Source organism: Lithobates pipiens, unplaced genomic scaffold (assembly GCF_037356315.1).
Source record: "Lithobates pipiens isolate NorthernLeopardFrog02 unplaced genomic scaffold, aLitPip1_a1.2 Scaffold_8, whole genome shotgun sequence".
NCBI classification, from domain to species: domain Eukaryota; kingdom Metazoa; phylum Chordata; class Amphibia; order Anura; family Ranidae; genus Lithobates; species Lithobates pipiens.
The window spans coordinates 286,887,690-286,907,284 of NW_027507903.1; positions in this window are offsets into that span (position 1 = coordinate 286,887,690).

Sequence of the window (19,595 nt, forward strand, 5' to 3'; positions counted from 1 at the left end):
CCCTGTCACTTGCGGGTAGTGAAAAGCCTGGTACACACTTATGTTTTTTTTTTTATGTTCAACCCAGTGGGCTGAACAAAAGAAACTGGGGGGCTCAAAAGGAGCTTGCTGTATTAACTGTGATGTTCGCACTGCAATTTCCTCCGGTGAACTATTGTATTCTGACAGGGAGACTGCCCCCCTCCCTCCAGAACACATTGATCAGCCCTTGCAGCCATTGGCTGAGAATGCTGATTGGATGCCATGTTTTTGGTCATGGCCCTTTTGACAAGCTGGATGTTTTACCAGCTTCTGTCGGACAGGCTCCTGTTCCCATGTGCCAAATGTCAGACAGTTTCTTTTGAACCAGACGATATTCGGCCCATGTGTACAGGGCTTTAGAGCCTGCTGCTATACTCCATCCACACACATTCCTATTAGCCCATCACTGTGATGTGTGGTTTCCCTGGCCAAAAGCAGAGAATAGCATGGGGGTAGACAGGTTTCAGCACTATGAGACTGGTCTTGCCTCTGGGTAACTTAATTTCATACTTTTCAACATCTTTCAGCATTCTTGGTTACAAAGTCTATTTCCATTCTCTGCTGAAACACAATCCAAATATATGGCTGTATCTCCATTGCAGCCTTGTTTGGTTTTATGCATAATACACTGTTTTACAGTAGCATGTCCATCGAGGGGGTAATACCAGATACCAGCTCAAACATACGTCTCCCAAGGAACATCAATATAGGGGTGTTCTTCATGCCTGCACAGCTTTACTTTAACAACACGCAATTGTGTTCATATTTATGAAAAGATATTGCTGGTCCCACGCATGGGATGAGTAGAGTTGTGTGACAGCCGTTAGCATCCAGAGTAAGCCCAGCTTTACAGGCAAAGAGATCATTTCAGCTTCTGCTCATGTTTGGGTATCAGGCTATTTGAAGTGTTGATGGTGAATTGGATGCGAGTCCTGTAGGATGCATTGATAAAGATTTTCCTAGGAAACTTACCATTGCATGTAAGCAGCATTATGAAAATTGCAGAACTTTGTGACTCACAGCTTTCCATGCAAGGTCTGAAAAAATTCTTTAAGTAGAACAGAAACTGCAGTACCATGCAGGTATTCACATCTGTCCATGTGAATGCTAATACTAAAGTTTTTTTTTTTTTTTTTATTTATTTCATTTTTGGTTTCCTTCCTTCTTAAATATAGTGTTACAGTTGTTTTCCTGTTGGCGTCTGCCTTTTTACATTGTAGTCATTGGGAAGCGGATAAAAACTGCAGGGTTTGTGATTCTTTATTCTTTCCATTTTCAATTCAGCACAGACTGGATTAAACTGCAAGCATCCTTTTAAAAGATGTATTAAACCCAGGGTAAAGTACACTCCCTTTCTTTTAATCTTCATTTCTGATTTTTGTGAAGGAATATACTGCATATCTGTGTGTTCATACCGTCCATGTAGTAAGAAATACATTTTTTATATTCTACTTTTTAAAATCATCTATTCATATTTTCTGAAATTTTAGAGTTAATCGAATAAACCGAGAAATGCTCGAACCAGCAGGCAAACAAATCCTATTCTCATTGTCTGATATTGGGTCATCCATGTCCTGACAACATTTCAATTTAGTTAACAGAACAGTGAGGTGCATAAAATGAAAATTATATTCAGCAGGTATGTAACAAAGACATTGATGTCTTATTTTTATCCCTTTATGCTGGCTGGAACCAGGGCTTTAAATAGGCTGTGATGCCCAGAGCTGGTAGGCAGGGTTCTTCCTGATGTTGCCGCACTGTGATTGAATGTACAGTGCTGCTGTCAATGGGAGCCATGCCTACCAGCTCCTGATTGTCAGTAGTTGAGGATGAGCTGTCAGTGATAGCTCAGTCATGATTTTGGGGGCATGATGGAACACACCCCAGAACAAGAGAGTGACACATATGTGTAACATCCTAAAGAGGTTAAGAATTTTGACCTCCCATTAAAAATTGTCTTGCAGCACATTGAAAATGGTTGTAAACCTCAGATGAAATATAAACAAAGAATCCTTCTATATAGTGTACTTGTCTCATTAGGAGCATCAAGTGTAATTTCTGTCTACTGCTTCCTTACTCTATCAGCAGGAGTCACTTCTGTAAAGTATCTGAACACTTAGAGAGAAAAAGTGACATGAGGGAGCTCCAGCAGATTGACAGTCTCCGCTCTGTTCCGATGTGCTGTGTAAAGGGGGGTTCCCTTCCCTTCAGAGTGCAATTTCAGCTGTCTGCCCCCCTTTTTCTAACCGCCCAGACAAGCTTTATAAATTCTGCACTTTGAACATATGTAGAGAAGACTGCAGATAAACAGGTGCAACTTATGTAGGAGGATTGGTTTAATTTCTGAATCACCTGATAGTCACTTCATTTCACTGGGTATATATGGGTTTACAACCACTAATTAGAAGTGTATCCGCACTTAAAACTTGTTCACCCTGCAAAGCATGATGCTGCTCTGCGCTTGAGCTCAGAGGGGAGGGGCTAATGGCATTAATCACTGATAAATCACAAGTCTATAGCTTGTCAATCAGTGCCTAGCTTCACCTAGCCCTGACAACTGCTGTCTGGATTTGACAGAACTTTCTCTATTAGAGAAAACCTCCCAACCGTGAACTGGGCAGGGCAAATGAATGAAGATTTGGCTTAGTCAATGAATGTAAAATAATTTATTCGTTTACTTTATGGGGGTTATAAATCGCATAACTTGATTTTGGAACTGTCATACAAGAGCCTTTAAATGAGCTTTAGAGCCCAACTCTGGGTTCCACACTGCCATATCCCCCTCCCTCCCCTGAAGGTTCCTTCAGCTGTATTTTATGCCCATTTTTTTCTCCTTACGTTTCCTGAAGTCTTTAAGCCAGTCATGTGACACCACAGAGTTCTTTTTCCTTTTTGCCTTTTTCATTGAGCTAGGAGGTCCTTCCTGATGTACAGAGCAGCCCTGGCGTAATGATAATGGTGCTGCCATCTGCACCAGTACACTATGAGTGAAGGACAGTGTGCTAACAACTGCTGATGTCATTCAACCCTGAAGACATCATGTAGTCAAAAAAATACTGCAGGGGGCAGTTCTGGAATGAAGGTGAGTATTTCCCACCTTTAGCACAATAAAGAGGGAAAAAGTGGGACTTTAAAATGAAGCGGCTGAAGTGTGAGGGTCAGAAAAAGGTAATTTAATTGAATTCATAATATGTGATACAAAGTAAATTCATATATATACATACATACATGTGCCATTGTTGGGCACAAAATGTGTTATATGAAGACATCAAGGTGTATGTAAAGACACATAAAGTCAAAAAACATATATAAGCAATAAATAGTATGTGGAGCAGCAGCATAGCCTAAAAATGCCTCAGGGCGCCATATCCGGTACCTATGTTTGTAATCACATAATGTAAACATAAATGTACTGAATTAATATTAAAAGTAACGTCGGGACGTAGTAAATATCACTGTAGCATCAAATGTAGCTCTACGCGTTTCGTGGATGTATTTTCCACTCATCAGGAGCAGATGCGACAGATACCTGTAAAATATATGGATATGGTAAACCACACTCTGTGTAGAGGGGAATAGGTACAGTACATAGAATGCTTTCAAAAGAGATTAACTAAGCATATCTACCATCCCCGGCAGCGAACACAGCAAACAGTAACTGGTCCGTGGTGCGTCGGAGGCGCAGATCGCCCCCCCCCCCCGGGAGCTGAGGCGGCATATTTGGGTGACGGATATAGTGAACAGGTGCCTGGGTATGAAGATGAGTTCCATGTGCTAGCAGTACTGGTATATAGATCATCAAATAGACGTATCTAAAACAAAGTATGTACATGAACGTTAAGTGAGCATGTAAAAGAAATGTAATGAAATAAAAGAGATTGTAAATGTGTGGGGTGAAAAAATAAATCTACAAAAATTACATGATAATGAGAAATAGTGTGTGGGAATAAGAGTGTATGGAAATGAAATATAAGAAGAGTGTTAGAACAATGCGGGTGAAAACTAGAGGATGAAGTATAAACATATATGTTGGTTGTGATGTGCCTGCAGAGGTATGAAAAGGATGAACAGTGTGGTAAGAGTGTGGGGTGTGAAATGAAGTGAGCCAAAGCAGAGGGAGTGCTAAGTGAGTGTAGTGAAAGGGTAAAAATGTCAAACACTGCCATATCCCCCTCCCTCCCCTGAAGGTTCCTTCAGCTGTATTTTATGCCCATTTTTTTCTCCTTACGTTTCCTGAAGTCTTTAAGCCAGTCATGTGACACCACAGAGTTCTTTTTCCTTTTTGCCTTTTTCATTGAGCTAGGAGGTCCTTCCTGATGTACAGAGCAGCCCTGGCGTAATGATAATGGTGCTGCCATCTGCACCAGTACACTATGAGTGAAGGACAGTGTGCTAACAACTGCTGATGTCATTCAACCCTGAAGACATCATGTAGTCAAAAAAATACTGCAGGGGGCAGTTCTGGAATGAAGGTGAGTATTTCCCACCTTTCTCCAGTTTTTTTTTTTTTTTTTTAAACCATTCCTGGAGTACTTTAACATCAAATAAATGTCCCATTTGGACAAAACGTGTTGGACAAGGTTCCCCACGTTGCTTTTATTAATTGTGATCATTTTTATTATATCCTTTTCATGTTGGTCTAATAAGCCTACTCTTTTTGACCTACACCATTTGAGCCCCACTCTTTTTTTTATTTACATATATCGTATTCTGATGAGAGTGGCCGTGTGTTCTTTTTTTGAAAAACCATCTTTCCAAGCCAGTCGGGATCCTAGAAGTTGTTGGAGGACACCTTGGAGGTTCCGGGTTCCTGCATCCAGTGGAGAGAGTTTTCCATCCATGTTCCTGTATCCAACGGAGAGAATCATCCATTTGTGTATCCAAGCTCATACGATTCGTTGACGCTGACATCCGGGTCCAACTGTTTTGGTAAGGGTATTTCACCTTATTCACTTTTTGGATTTACTCACTGTGGATTTTCCATATTGCACTTAGCACGTTTGAAGACTCACATTATGAGACTTTTTTTGCATATTTGTTCAATTTAACCACTTAAGGACCGCCGTATTTCCATTATACGTCAACACAATGGCACAGGCAGGCACAATCATGTAGATCTACGTGCCTGCCTTCCAGCGGGTGGGGGGTCCGATCGGACCTCCTCCCGCTGGGTACGGCGGTCCGTTTCCCCCCAGGAGCGATCCGTGATGAGGGGATGGCCGTTGGTTTCTGGCCATCCCCTCTCGATCGCTCCTGGCCAGTGACGAACTTCCTCCCCTGTGAAAATGTAAACACAGGAGGAGGAAGTGATGTCACACTCCTCGTGGCGGTCTTTTTGACCGGACAGCGTGGAGTGAAGACATTCAAGTAAGTGCACCAACAGTCCACTGACACATAGGTACACATAGGCACACATTTCACCCCAGTCACCCCCCGATCACGCCCCCCCCGCCCCCCCCCTAGTCACAGTGTCACTAATGCAGTGTTCATTTATTTATTGATCACTACATTTAGTGTCAGTTGTGACTGTAAAAAGTGTCAGGGCAGCTAGTGTTAGGCCCCTTTAGGTCCAGGGTAGCCCCCTACCCCCCCTAATAAAGGTTTAACCCCTTGATTGCCCTCCCAGTTAACCCTTTCACCCCCTTTTACCAGTGTCACTAAGCGATCGTTTTTCTGATCGCTGCAATAGTGTCACTGGTCCCGCTAGGAAGCTAGTTTTTTTTTTAGGTTCAACGCCAGGTTTTTATAGCGTTAGGTACCCCGATATATAACCTAATAAAGGTTTTAACCCCTTGATTGCCCCTAGAGTTAACCCTTTCACCAGCGATCGCTGCATAAGTGTCACTGGTGACGCTGGTTAGCCAGTTAGTTATTTAGGTTCCCCGTCAGGTTTTTATTTAGCGTCAGGTACCCCCATATAAATACCCAATAAAGGTTTTAACCCCTGATTGCCCTTAGTTAACCCTTTCACCAGTGATCACCGTATAAGTGTTACGGGTGACGCTGGTTAGGTAGTTCGCTTTTTATAGCATCAGGGCACCCGCCATTTATTACCTAATAAAGGTTTAACCCCCTGATCACCCGGCGGGTGATATAAATTTGGTTTTAGGGTCAGAAAGGGTTTGCGTCGCCCCAGGCAGTGCTAGGTTAGTGCCAGTACCGCTAACACCCACGCGCAAAGCATACACCTCCCTTAGTGGTATAGTATCCGAACAGATCAATATCTGATCTGATCAGATCTATACTAGCGTGCCCAGCAATTTAGGGTTCTAAAAAAACGCATTGTTAGCAGGATCAATCCAGATACCTGCTAGCACCTGTGTTTTGCCCCTCTGCCCAGCCCAGCCCACCCAAGTGCAGTATCGATCGATCACTGTCACTTACAAAACACAACACACATAACTGCAGCGTTCGCAGAGTCAGGCCTGATCCCTGCGATCGCTAACAGTTTTTTTTGTAGCGTTTTATACAGTCGCTGACAGGCTAGGTGCTTTTTTACCTGTGAGTCTCACTACTGTACCCCTAAATTTAGAGCCCAAAATGGCAAAGCGAAGGTACACTAGTGAAGAGGCCTACACGTTTCTGAGCATGACAGATAGTGAAGAGGAAGACACTGATCTGTCAGATTCAGGCTCAGAATACGAACCTGTAGAGGACAGCACCTCCATGTCAGATAGCTCTGACGACGAAGAAGAGGTCCCTGCTAACGTCAGGCGTACCCGACCCCGATCTTCTGATGTTGTTGAGGTGCAGGAACCGCAAGTCCCTCGTATGGAGTATAGAGCCAGTACTAGCGCCGCTCATCCTTTTGGTGAACTGGCAAGCACCAGCGGCCTAGTACACCCTGGACGTACATCCAGCACTGCAGTATCACGTGGTGACGTGGCGAGTCCCATAAGTGCAGTTCAAGCTGGCGAGGTGGCAAGCACAAGTAGTGTCGCGCTGCCACCAAGAAGACGAAGACAGGCCCGTCGTTCCCATAGTGCCCTTCCTGCAGAATTCGCCAATCCTGATTGGGTGCCCACCACTTCTGCAGCACCAGTACTTCCCCCATTCACTGCCCAACCCGGTATTCAGGTGGATACAGATGATTTTACGCCACTCGATTTTTATTCTCTGTATTTCACGGAAGATCTCTATAGATCTATTGTGGACCAAACCAATTTATATGCTGGTCAACACATCGCCGCTAATCCCCAGTTGCCGTCTCTTGCCAAGGATTGGAAACCAGTTACGGTTTCCGAATTTAAGACCTTTCTGGGCCTTTCCCTCAACATGGGCACACATAAATTCACGAGGATGCGGGCTTATTGGTCCACGCATCCGGCTGACCACATGCCCGTGTTCTCTAACTCCATGTCCAGGAAACGATACAAGCAGATCTTGCGGTTCATGCACTTCAGTGACAATGAACTTTGTCGTCCACGTGGAGACCCTGAATACGATCGGCTCTACAAAATTCGGCCCCTCATAAACCACTTCAACCAACGTTTTGCAGACTTGTTTACTCCCCAAAAAGTTGTCTGCGTTGATGAGTCCCTGATTAAGTTTACTGGTCGCTTGTCATTCAAACAGTACATTCCCAACAAGCGTACCAGATACGGGGTCAAGCTCTATAAGTGCTGTGACAGGGCCACAGGCTATGCATGGAGCTTTATGGTTTATGAGGGTAAAGATAGTTACGTAGAGCCGGAGAACTGCCCTGATTACATAGGAAGCGCTGGCAAGATAGTGTGGAAATTGGTGTCACCCTTATTCGGAAAGGGGTACCACTTGTACGTGGACAACTATTACACCAGCGTGCCACTGTTTAGTCATTTATTTGATCATCAGATTGGAGCATGTGGCACCGTGCGACCTAATCGCCGGGGCTTTCCCCAGCGGCTTGTAGATTCCCGTCTTAGGCTGGGGGAGAGAGCCTGCTATCGGTGTAATAATTTGCTCGCTATGAAGTGGAGGGATAATAAGAATGTTTTCGTTCTTACCTCCCTTCATGCAGACACGACGGTCCAAATTTCTACGGCGACTGGTATTGTGGAGAAACCCCTCTGTGTCCACGAATATAACAAAAATATGGGAGGGGTGGACCTCAATGACCAGATGTTGGCGTCGTATCTAGCTTCCTGTAAGGCCAGACGCTGGTACAAAAAAGTGTCTGCTTACTTATTTCAATTGGCTTTGCTGAATGCTTTTGTGCTATACAAAACTTCAGGCGGGACTTTAACCTTTCTTTTCTTCCAAAGAGAGGTTGTCACAGAGCTTCTGTATCCAGAGGGTTCTGCACCTCACCATTCCCAACCAAATGCAGTAAGCCGGCTGCATGAGAGGCATTATTCTTATGTCCTCCCGAGTACCCCTACCCAACGAACCCCCCAAAAAAGATGTCGTGTCTGTAGCAAGCGCGGATTTAGGCGTGACACCCGTTCTTATTGTCCACGCTGTCCTGGCAATCCTGGTCTTTGTCAGGGTGAGTGTTTTGAACGCTACCACACACTAGTGAAGTATTAGCGTAGGGTACAGCATTTCACAGGCTAGGCACACTAACACAGAGTCTCCCAAGATGCCATCGCATTTTGAGAGACCCGAACCGTTACAGTTTACAGTTCAAAAAAAAGTGTATAAAAAAAAAAACCCAAAAAAATATAAAATATAAAAACCAAAAATAGTTGTCGTTTTATTGTTCTCTCTCTCTCTCTCTCTCTCTCTCTCTCTCTCTCTCTCTCTCTCTCTCTTCTCTCTAATTTTTTATACTTTACTGTTTACTGTGTTATTGTTAACCATTTTTCATGTTTTCAGGTACGCCATTCAGCTGCAGCGTGGATTTATTTATCTTGACAGCAACAGCGTTTGCTCCCACGATACATAAAGCTGCAACTCCAGTGCTGTAGGAGGTGATTTCACCACCACAGTTAAAAAAGAGCATATATGCCGAAGCATGGGGGCATAAGGGGTGGAGGAGCGATTTTGCTCCTAATGCCGCGTACATACGGTCAAAATTCCGACGGAGGGCTTGCCCGTGGAAAAGTTTGAACGTATGTACGCGGCATAACTTTTTTGCGGGAGGATGCCCCCATGCTTCGGCATATATATATATTTTAGGCACAGGTTGTGTTAAAATTTTTTATTTTTTACTGTTTTTTTTGGCAATTGCTTTGCAGGTATGGTATGGTAAGGTTTTACTGTTATACTGGGATGTTACTTTGTTTTAACGTTAACCATAATTTGCTTAGCGGGTACGCCATTCAGCTGCAGCGCGGATTTATTTATCTTGACAGCAACAGCGTTTGCTCCCACGATACATAAAGCCGCGACTCCAGTGCTGTAGGAGGTGATTTCACCACCACAGTTAAAAAAGAGCATATATGCCGAAGCATGGGGGCATAAGGGGTGGAGGAGCGATTTTGCTCCTAATGCCGCGTACATACGGTCAAAATTCCGACGGAGGGCTTGCCCATGGAAAAGTTTGAACGTATGTACGCGGCATAACTTTTTTGCGGGAGGATGCCCCCATGCTTCGGCATATATAAATGGTGCATGTATGTCCATCATTAGAAGTGGGTGGATGTAGGGAGGTATTCTAATGGTGGGCATACCCACCGATCTCTTTTTTTTTCGTTCAGACAACATGACTCTCAGTAAATAGCTTGGGGTGTCTACTTTCCAAAATGGGGTAATTTGGGGGGGTTTTGTGCTATTTTGGCATTTTATGGCCTTCGAAACTGTAATAGGTAGTGAGGAGTGAAATAAAAAATTTGCGCCCTTAGAAATCCAGAAGGTGGCGATTGGTTTTTGGGGCCCCGTACGCAGCTAGGCTCCCAAAAAGTCCCACACATGTGGTATCCCCGTACTCAGGAGAAGCAGCAAAATGTATTTTGGAGTGCAATTCCACATATAACCATGGCATGTGTGAGCAATATATAATTTAGTGACAACTTTTTGTAAAAAAAAAAAAATATTTTTATTTTTTGTCATTATTCAATCCCTTGGGACAAAAAAAAAATATTCAATAGTCTCAAGATGGCCCTCGGGAAATAGCTTGGGGTGTCTACTTTCCATAATGGGGTCATTTGGGGGGGGTTTTGTGCCATCTTGGCATTTTATGGCAGTCAAAACTGTGATAGGTAGTGAGGAGTAAAATAAAAAAATTATGCCCTTAGAAATCCTGAAGGCGGTGCTTGGATTTCGGGGTCCCGTACGCGGCTAGGCTCCCAAAAAGTCCCACACATGTGGTATCCCTGTACTCAGGAGAAGCAGCAGAATGTATTTTGGGGTGTCATTTCACATATGCCCATAGCATGTGTGAGCAATATATCATTTAGTGACAACTTTGTGCAAAAAAAAAAAAAGTTTGTAATATTCCCGCAACTTGTGGCAAAATATAAAATATTCCATGGACTCAACATGCCTCTCAGTAAATAGCTTGAGGTGTCTACTTTCCAAAATGGGGTCATTTTGGGGGGTTTTGTGCTATTTTGGCATTTTATGGCCTTCGAAACTGTGATAGGTAGTGAGGGGTGAAATCAAAAATTTGCACCCTTAGAAATCCTGAAGGTGGTGATTGGTTTTCGGGGTGCCGTGCGCGACTAGACTCCCAAAAAGTCCCACACATGTGGTATCCCCATACTTGGGAGAAGTAGCGGAATATATTTTGGGGTGCAATTCCACATATAACATGGCATGTGTGAGCAATATATCATTTAGTGACAACTTTTTGTAAATTTTTTTATTTATTTTTTTGTCATTATTCAATCCCTTAGGACAAAAGAAATAAATATATTCAATGGGCTCAACATACCCATCAGCAGTTTCCTTGGGGTGTCTACTTTCCAAAATGGGGTCATTTGGGGGGGTTTGTACTGCCCTGCCATTTTAGCACCTCAAGAAATGAGATAGGCAGTCATAAATTAAAAGTTGTGTAAATTCCAGAAAATGTACTCTAGTTTGTAGACGCTATAACTTTTGCGCAAACCAAAAAATATACGCTTATTGACATTTTTTTTACTAAAGACATGTGGCTGAATAAATTTTGCCCTCAATGTATGACTAAAATTTAGTTTATTCGATTTTTCTTATAACAAAAAGAAGAAAATATCATTTTTTTTCAAAATTTTCGCTCTTTTTCCATTTATATCGCAAAAAATAAAAATCGCAGAGGCAATCAAATACCATCAAAAGAAAGCTCTATTTGTGGAAAGAAAAGGAAGCAAATTTCGTTTGGGTGCAATATTGCATGACTGCGCAATTACCAGTTAAAGCAGTGCAGTGCGAAATTGTAAAAAGACCTCTGGTCCTTAAGGTGTTTATTGGTCCGGGGCTGAAGTGGTTAAGGACCTCCACATGTAATTCTACGTCGGCAGAATGGCATGTACGGGCACAAGCACATACTCGTACGTGCCTGCCTTCCAGCGGGTGGGGGGTCCCATCGGACCCACCCCCGCTGGCCGCGGTGGTCCGTTTCGCTTCAGGAGCGATCCGGGATGAGGGGATGGCCGTTGGTTTCTGGCCATCCCCTCTCGATCGCTCCTGGCGAATGAGAAGCTTCCCCCGCCTGTGTAGTGTAAACACAGGCAGGGAGGAAGGGATTTCACTCTCCTCGGGCGGTCGAGGAGAGGACATAGTAAGTGTGCACCAACACTACACTGACATGACATGTTGGTACAGATAGGCACACAAATCGCCCCCCCCCCCCCCCGTCACAGTATCACTGATTGCAGTGATCATTTATTTACTGATCACTGCATTTAGTGTCAGTTGTGACAGTAAAAAGTGTCAGGGCAGTTAGTGTTAGGTCCAGGATAGCCCCCTCCCCCCCCATAAAGGTTTAACCTCCTGATTGCCCCTAGAGTTAACTCTTTCACCCCCTTTTGCCAGTGTCAATAAGCAATCATTTTTCTGATCGCTGCATTAGTGTCACTGGTGTCGCTAGGTAGCTAGTTATTTTTTTAGGTTCACCACCAGGTTTTTATAGCGTTAGGTACCCCCATATACTACCCAATAAAGGTTTTAACCCCCTGATTGCCCCTAGTTAACCCTTTCACCAGTGATCACCGTATAAGTGTTACGGATGACTCTGGTTAGTTTGCTTTTTATAGCATCAGGGCACCCACCATTTATTACCCAATAAAGGTTTAACCCTCTGATCACCCAGCGCGTGATATCAATTATGTTTTAGGGTCAGATAGGGTCTGCGTCACCCCAGGCAGCGCTAGGTTAGTGCCAGTACCGCTATCACCCACGCGCAAAGCATACACCTCCCGTAGTGGTATAGTATCTGAACAGATCAATATCTGATCTGATCAGATCTATACTAGCGTCCCCAGCAGTTTAGGGTTCCAAAAAGACGTATTGTTAGCGGGATCAGCCCAGATACCTGCTAGCACCTGCGTTTTGCCCCTCCGCCCAGCCCACCCAAGTGCAGTATCGATCGATCACTGTCACTTACAAAACACTAAACACATAACTGCAGCGTTCGCAGAGTCAGGCCTGATCCCTGCGTTCGCTAACAGTTTTTTTTGGTAGCGTTTTATATTTAAATCCTGAAGGCGGTGCTTGGTTTTCGGGATCCCGTATGCAGCTAGACTCCCAAAAAGTCCCCCACATGTGGTATCCCCGTACTCAGAAGAAGCAGCAGAATTTATTTTGGGGTGTAATTTCATGCCCATAGCATGTGTGAGCAATATATCATTTAGTGACAACTTTTTGCAAAAAAAAAAAAGTTTGTAATATTCCCGCAACTTGTCGCAAAATATAAAATATTCCATGGACTCAACATGCCTCTCAGTAAATAGCTTGGGGTGTCTACTTTCCAAAATGGTTCATTTGGGGGGGTTTTGTGCTATTTTGGCATTTTATGGCCTTCGAAACTGTGCTAGGTAGTGAGGAGTGAAATCCAAAATTTGCACCCTTAGAAATCCTGAAGGCAGTGATTGGTTTTTGGGGTGCCGTACGCGGCTAGGCTCCCAAAAAGTCCCACATATGTGAAACCCCGTACTCAGGAGAAGCAGCAGAATATATTTTGGGGTGCAATTCCACATATAACTATGGCATGTGTGAGCAATATATCATTTAGTGACAACTTTTTGTAAACTTTTTATTTTTTTGTGTCATTCAATCACTTGGGACAAAAAAAAAATATTCAATGGGCTCAACATGCCCCTCAGCAATTTCCTTGGGGTGTCTACTTTCCAAAATGGGGTCATTTGGGGGAGTTTTGTACTGCCCTGCCATTTTAGCACCTCAAGAATTGAGATAGGCAGTCATAAATTAAAAGCTGTGTAAATTCCAGAAAATGTACTCTAGTTTGTAGACGCTATAACTTTTGTGCAAACAAATAAATATACGCTTATTGACATTTCTTTTCACTAAAGACATGTGGCTGAATACATTTTGGCCTAAATGTATGACTAAAATTTAGTTTATTCGATTTTTCTTATAACAAAAAGTAGAAAATATCTTTTTTTTTTTTTTTTCTAAATTTTCAGTCTTTTTCCTTTTATATCGTAAAAAATAAAAATCGCAGAGGCAATCAAATACCATCAAAAGAAAGCTCTATTTGTGGGAAGAAAAGAATGCAAATTTGGTTTGGGTACAACATTGCATGACCGCACAATTACCAGTTAAAGCAGTGCAGTGCGAAATTGTAAAAAGACCTCTGGTCCTTAGGCTGACAATTGGTCCGGGGCTTAAGTGGTTAATATGTTGGATTTTGGATTTTCATACATTTTTTTTTTATTGATGTACACATTTCATTAGCGCTACATTTTTTGCACCTATCTGATGTAGAGAGCACCCCTGGCGTAATGATTTTGGTGCTGCTCTCTGCACCAGTACACTATGAGTGAAGGGCAGTGTGCTAACAACTGCTGGGCGTCATTCAACCCTGAAGACATCATGTAGTCAAAAAAATACTGCATTGGACAGTTCTGGAATGAAGGTGAGTATTTCCCCACCTTTCTCCAGGTTTTTTTTTTTAACCATTTCTGTAGCACTATATCATCAAATAAAAATGTATCCTGTCATAAAGGTTTAAAGTCCCCAGCATCTATTTTTTGAAAAAACTCCCTTTTTATATATCTATCAGTTATCCAGCCATTAACTTGTCATCATGGGCTGAGTGCCAGCAGTGGTTGGTCCTTACTCTGGGAGAGAGCAGCGCTTTAATAATAACATATAAGCACCATTCTATGCAGTGTTACTTTGAACCATGGCCAGCGTAACGTTGCATCCCACAGGTGGGGTGTCCATGAAGCCTGGGGTCGCAGGAAATTGGTTCAACCTGGAAAAAGTCCATTGCTACATCGTAGAGGGGAAAATCTGTGGAAAACAGAGCTAGAGAGTTGAGTAGCAGAAGCTGCTTTTTAGAACAGTGCCCATGCCCCAGAAGATGTAATTTTATGACAAAACGCACATTGGGAGGAGCTGACGTCATTGCGTGTATCTGTCTAAGTGGAACGGGTGTTCGCACAGCTGGCCAGCTATTCTTCTGTTTTTAAATTTCTTTGCTGTAAGTGTAAACTTTACTTTTCTATTAAATTATGCTTTATTGGAATTATGCTATGGTGAGTTCCTCTTTCATTCTGGGTAAAATCTGACCACTCTATATAGGACCTGCCTCTCTGGGGTATCCTGGCTGCCTTGCTGGTTATATCCTCATATTGACCATTTGGAGGTACAGTTTTCAAATCACCCCTGGATAAAGACCCTGGCCAGGTATTGGCCGCAAGCTTATCTAGCTTGCCTTATGGTAAGTGCGCATTTTGTGTGGTGTTTACATATTGTTTGCAGTGGAGGAATCGTCACTGTTTTTTTATCCATTTTATGCACTGCTGCTTCACGGATTCTGGTTCACAATTATTTCTAATATGGATATATGTAATCTACTATTACACTTGTGTTGCAACCTTGAATCTATTCAATACATTTTGGACTATAATTATTTAGTAACATTGTTATGCCTTCGGTATAACCATACACTATCAATTGGTTTATATTTAGTTAACTTGTTTATATTAGTATTTTGCACTTTTGTTTCTTTTAGGGCTGCTACAATTTTTCCTGCTTTTAGAACATGCTGGGGTACTTTTTATTTTTATAAATTTTTTTTTTTTTAAAGTGGAGTTGGGTTTTAATGCATCTTTAAGTTCATTACATATAATATGCTATTGGTCCTTTGCCTTATATGCCCTGAATATGTAGCTTATTGTTGCTAAATTATATATTAAAATGATGGTAATTAGATGGAATGGTTCCAGGCCTTAAATTTCGGAAGCTATATATAGAAATAAAAACATTTGTTGATATCTGGTGTTTTGATTAGTATGTTCTGTATTCATTTGGAAAATAACTATGGATTTTAAATCTACTTGAATAATGACAGCAGAGGAACGTATTGTTATGAAACAGCATCACCAATACTACAAGCAGAAACCATGAGATATAGAACTAGGTCACTCTGCAGTATAATGTGCTGTTCCGACTAGCAATGCAAAACTGGTTCTCTCTCTGGCTTTCCCAGCAAATCCCTAATGAACCTGTTTCTTTTTTACTGCTACTACTTATTTTATTTCTACACATTTAATGGAGGTTTACTCAGAGCTTGTTAGCGTAAAATGCAGTACGGCCAAGAAAACCATATTCTATTTTCAAGTTGATTAGCGTTTTGGCTTTTTATAACTGAAATAAGCCTTTACATTAGGAACATGCAAGCTGTATTTCTTTCACTTTCTTGCTCCATTTTCTGCACCTTAAAGCTGAACTGTAGGCAGATATAAAAGACACAAATGAATGCATATGTGTATTATTACATTGGTAAATGTATTTTTAATGCGAGTACCTGAATTTGACCTGGTATGAAACTTTTGCAGTCCCTGTACTGCAGGGCTGAATTGTGGGAGGTATAAGTAGCACAAGGTGCTAATAAGTTCATGTGCTGACAAGAAGCATGCTTATAGAAAGAGAGAGTAGAATGACAGTGATGAGCTCATCTCTGTGCTACTTCTATTTTATCTACTTCTATTTCACTGTCCAGTCACAGGTTGGAGTCCAGAATGACCTCGCCTAAGTGGGTAAAATGATAGTGGCCATTAGGCTGAAGATATCTAGTGATAGGAGAAAAAATTTCAGTGGGTGCAGCAGTCTTTTAATATAGCCAGGAGAGGTCTCTCGATGAGGGAAATTACAGCAACTGGGCTTGCACCCAAACTAAGCTCTGCCTTCCTACCGTGGCTTTTTCATGTGGAGGGAGTTTTTCTCAGCTCTCTCCATGCATGATACCAAAAGAGAGGGCTATATGCAAAGCTGAATTCAGCACAGGAAAAGATCATACAACCTCCTACAGACTCTAATCGGAGCCAACTGGTGTGACGGCCATTTCTGGGTTTTTCCTCTTTAACCTGATGCAACTCATTGCCACTTTTAAAAATGCCCTCTGTCGTCTTCCTTCTGACGCAGAGATGCCAACTATAGATGGATCTGTAGGAAAAACTCTGGAAGATTCACTGTCGGATGCTGAGTCCCTTTCTGTGCTGGAAAATGACCCTACTTTATTCATTCTCAATCCTCACTCCTTTTTTCTTTTTTGACTGTGGTGATTTGTTCCATCTTGAATTTGGAAGACCCCGCCAATCCAACTTCCAGTTTTCACAAACTGAAATGCTCTACAAAAATGGCTTCCTCTTCATCCTTTATTTGATGTGATTTAGAATGAACAGAAACCTCAAGGCAAGCACTATGGAGGTTATTTATGAAAGGAAAATCCACTTTGCACTACAAGTGCAAAGTGCACTTGGAAGTACAGTCACTGTAGATGCGAGCGGGACATGCAAGGAAACAATAAATTAGCTTGCACATGATTGGATTATAAAATTAGCAGAGCTTCCCCTCATTTAAGATCTAATCCTCAGGTTTATAGCGACTGCACTTCCAAGTGCACTTTCAGTGCAATTTCAAGTGCATGTTGCACTTGTAGTTTTCATTTGTAGTGCAAAGTGGATTTGCCTTTCGTAAATAACCCCCTCTATCTCTTTGTAGATGATATTGTCAAAAAATGGTCTACTCCACCTGTAGTCCTTATTAGAACTCTGATTACCCCTGCAGAGTATTCTCCTTTAAGGACACTACTACTAAAAATATTGAATCAATTTCTCAGTCCATTGTTACTTTGTTGGGTTCTGTCTTACAACCCATGCTGACTTTACACTTGATTCCCAGAATTTAACTGACTGGGCAAAATCTAGCAGTAGAGATTTGTCAGCTGCTGGCTTTGAAAGTCATCTTGTAGATACAAACCAGATGATCATTGCGTTGAATGTCCTGTGTGACACTGCATGCTAGCGAGTTATGTCTTACAGTAGGTCTTTCTTCTGTCCCGATCCAAAGGACTCTAGCTACAATGCTGTTCAGCAGAATGAATGTGTAAACATTTATTACACTTTCTCTTCTTTTTGCTGTTTAAAATAACCAAGGATGCAATGGGGATAAGAGTACTCATTTATATCAGAAGTACAAAGGTAAGGATCAGCATCACAGCTCTACCCTTTCTTTCTCTGCTTTACATTCATTTTTCCAATTAAGGTTCTAGCTCCCACACTCACAAGAGTTCCTGAAGAGGACAACCAAGGCAGACAAATGTCTCAAAACCCATGGACAAGTCCACTACTGCCTGAAGGTTTGCCACCACCAGTTTTATCAAAGATGCATCTGGCCTTTTTCCACATTTTGAGAGGTTCATATAGCTGGTGCTTGAGTGTGGAACATCAAGTCCTGAGGTATAAAATAGAGGTTGCCTGCTTTCTCCTTGGTTTTTCACTTTGTGCCTTTTAAGGTATTTACTCAAATCTACTTACAGAACCAAAACAAATACCGCTAACCATTTTTGATCTCAAGGCCCTTTATGCCTTTGTCTGCCCTCATAAGTTATGAAAGGAATCTTTTTTGTTAGTTATTACCTCCCTTCATCAGAGACCTCTTGTCGTCCATCAAAATAAGGGATTCACATCTACACATTCCTATCTTTACAGGTTGTCAGTGATACCTTTGTTTCTAGTGGGCAACAACCACTTTCAGTTTTTCAAACTGCCTTTTGGACTTGCGTGGCCCTTATAAAAATTCTCACTGCAGTCCTGGGCTTTCTCCCCCTTGGTGTATCCCATTTATTGAGCACTTAGATGACAACCTCCTGCAAGATCAGACCTCTCTGGCTCCCCTGAAGAACAATGTGTCAATCGCATTGCAGACCCTGCAGGACTTTGGGTGGATTCTCAACCGCAACAAGTTATCACTGATTCTATCGTATCGCTTGGAGTACTTGGGTGTTTTTCTAGATACTCTTCAGACCGAGGGTTTTCCTTGACAGGTATATATTCTCAGCAAATACTTTTGAGAATGGTCTATTCACCCTGAATTGTTCCAGGACACTTCTGTTAGGGGATGCCAGACATGGATCTACTGGCATCTTCGTTCAACAAAAAGGTGGACAGATTTGTCTCCAGGACCCAGAATCTGACAGTGGAGCAAGCAGATGCATGAAAATCTGAATTCTGATTACGTATCACAAACGGCTGTCAATACCACAGGCATGTGTGCACATCATGAAATCCCATGGAAAGAATTAGTACCCATTTGTAAATGCAGTTTTGATATAGTCACTGTAAAGAAAAAGCACCACATGGTAGCCGCATCAGTACATAATACTTTAACTTCCCTTTTTCCTTTCATTCTGCAGGTTTCCTTCTGATAGGCCAGTGTGCTCACATGTGTCTACAGTGCCTTGCAAAAGTATTCACCCTCGGCTTTTTACCTATTTTGTTACATTACAGCATTTATTTCAATGTTTTTTTTAAACTGGATTATAAGTGATGGATCAGAACACAATAGTCTAGGTTGGTGAAGTAAAATTAGAAAAATATATGCATAAAACAATTTTTCATAAATAAAAAAGCTGATAATTCAATTGGGCGTATGTATTCACCCCCTTTGTTATGAAGCCCATAAAAAGCTCTGGTGCAACCAATTACCTTCAGAAGTCACATAATTTGTGAAATGATGTCCACCTGTGTGCAGTCGAAGTGTCACATGATCTGTCATTACATATACACCTTTTTGCAAGGCCCCAGAGGCTGCAACACCTAAGTAAGAGGCACCACTAACCAAACACTGCCATGAAGGCCAAGGAACTCTCCAAACAAGTAAGGGACAATGTTGTTGAGAAGTACAAGTCAGAGTTAGGTTCTAAAAAAAAATATCCGAATCTTTGATGATCCCTAGGAGCACCATCAAATATATCATAACCAAATGGAAAGAACATGGCCCAGCAGCAAACCTGCCAAGAGATGGGCGCACACCAAAACTCAAGGAGCAGGCAAGGAGGGCATTAATCAGAGAGGCAGCACAGAGACCTAAGGTAACCCTTAGGGAGCTGTAGAGTTCCACAGCAGAGACTGGAGTATCTGTACATAGGACAACAATAAGCTGTACGCTTCATAGAGTTGGGCTTTATGGCAGAGTGGCCAGAAGAAAGCCATTACTTTCAGTAAAACACAAAATGGCACGTTTTGTGTTTACGAAAAGGCACGTGG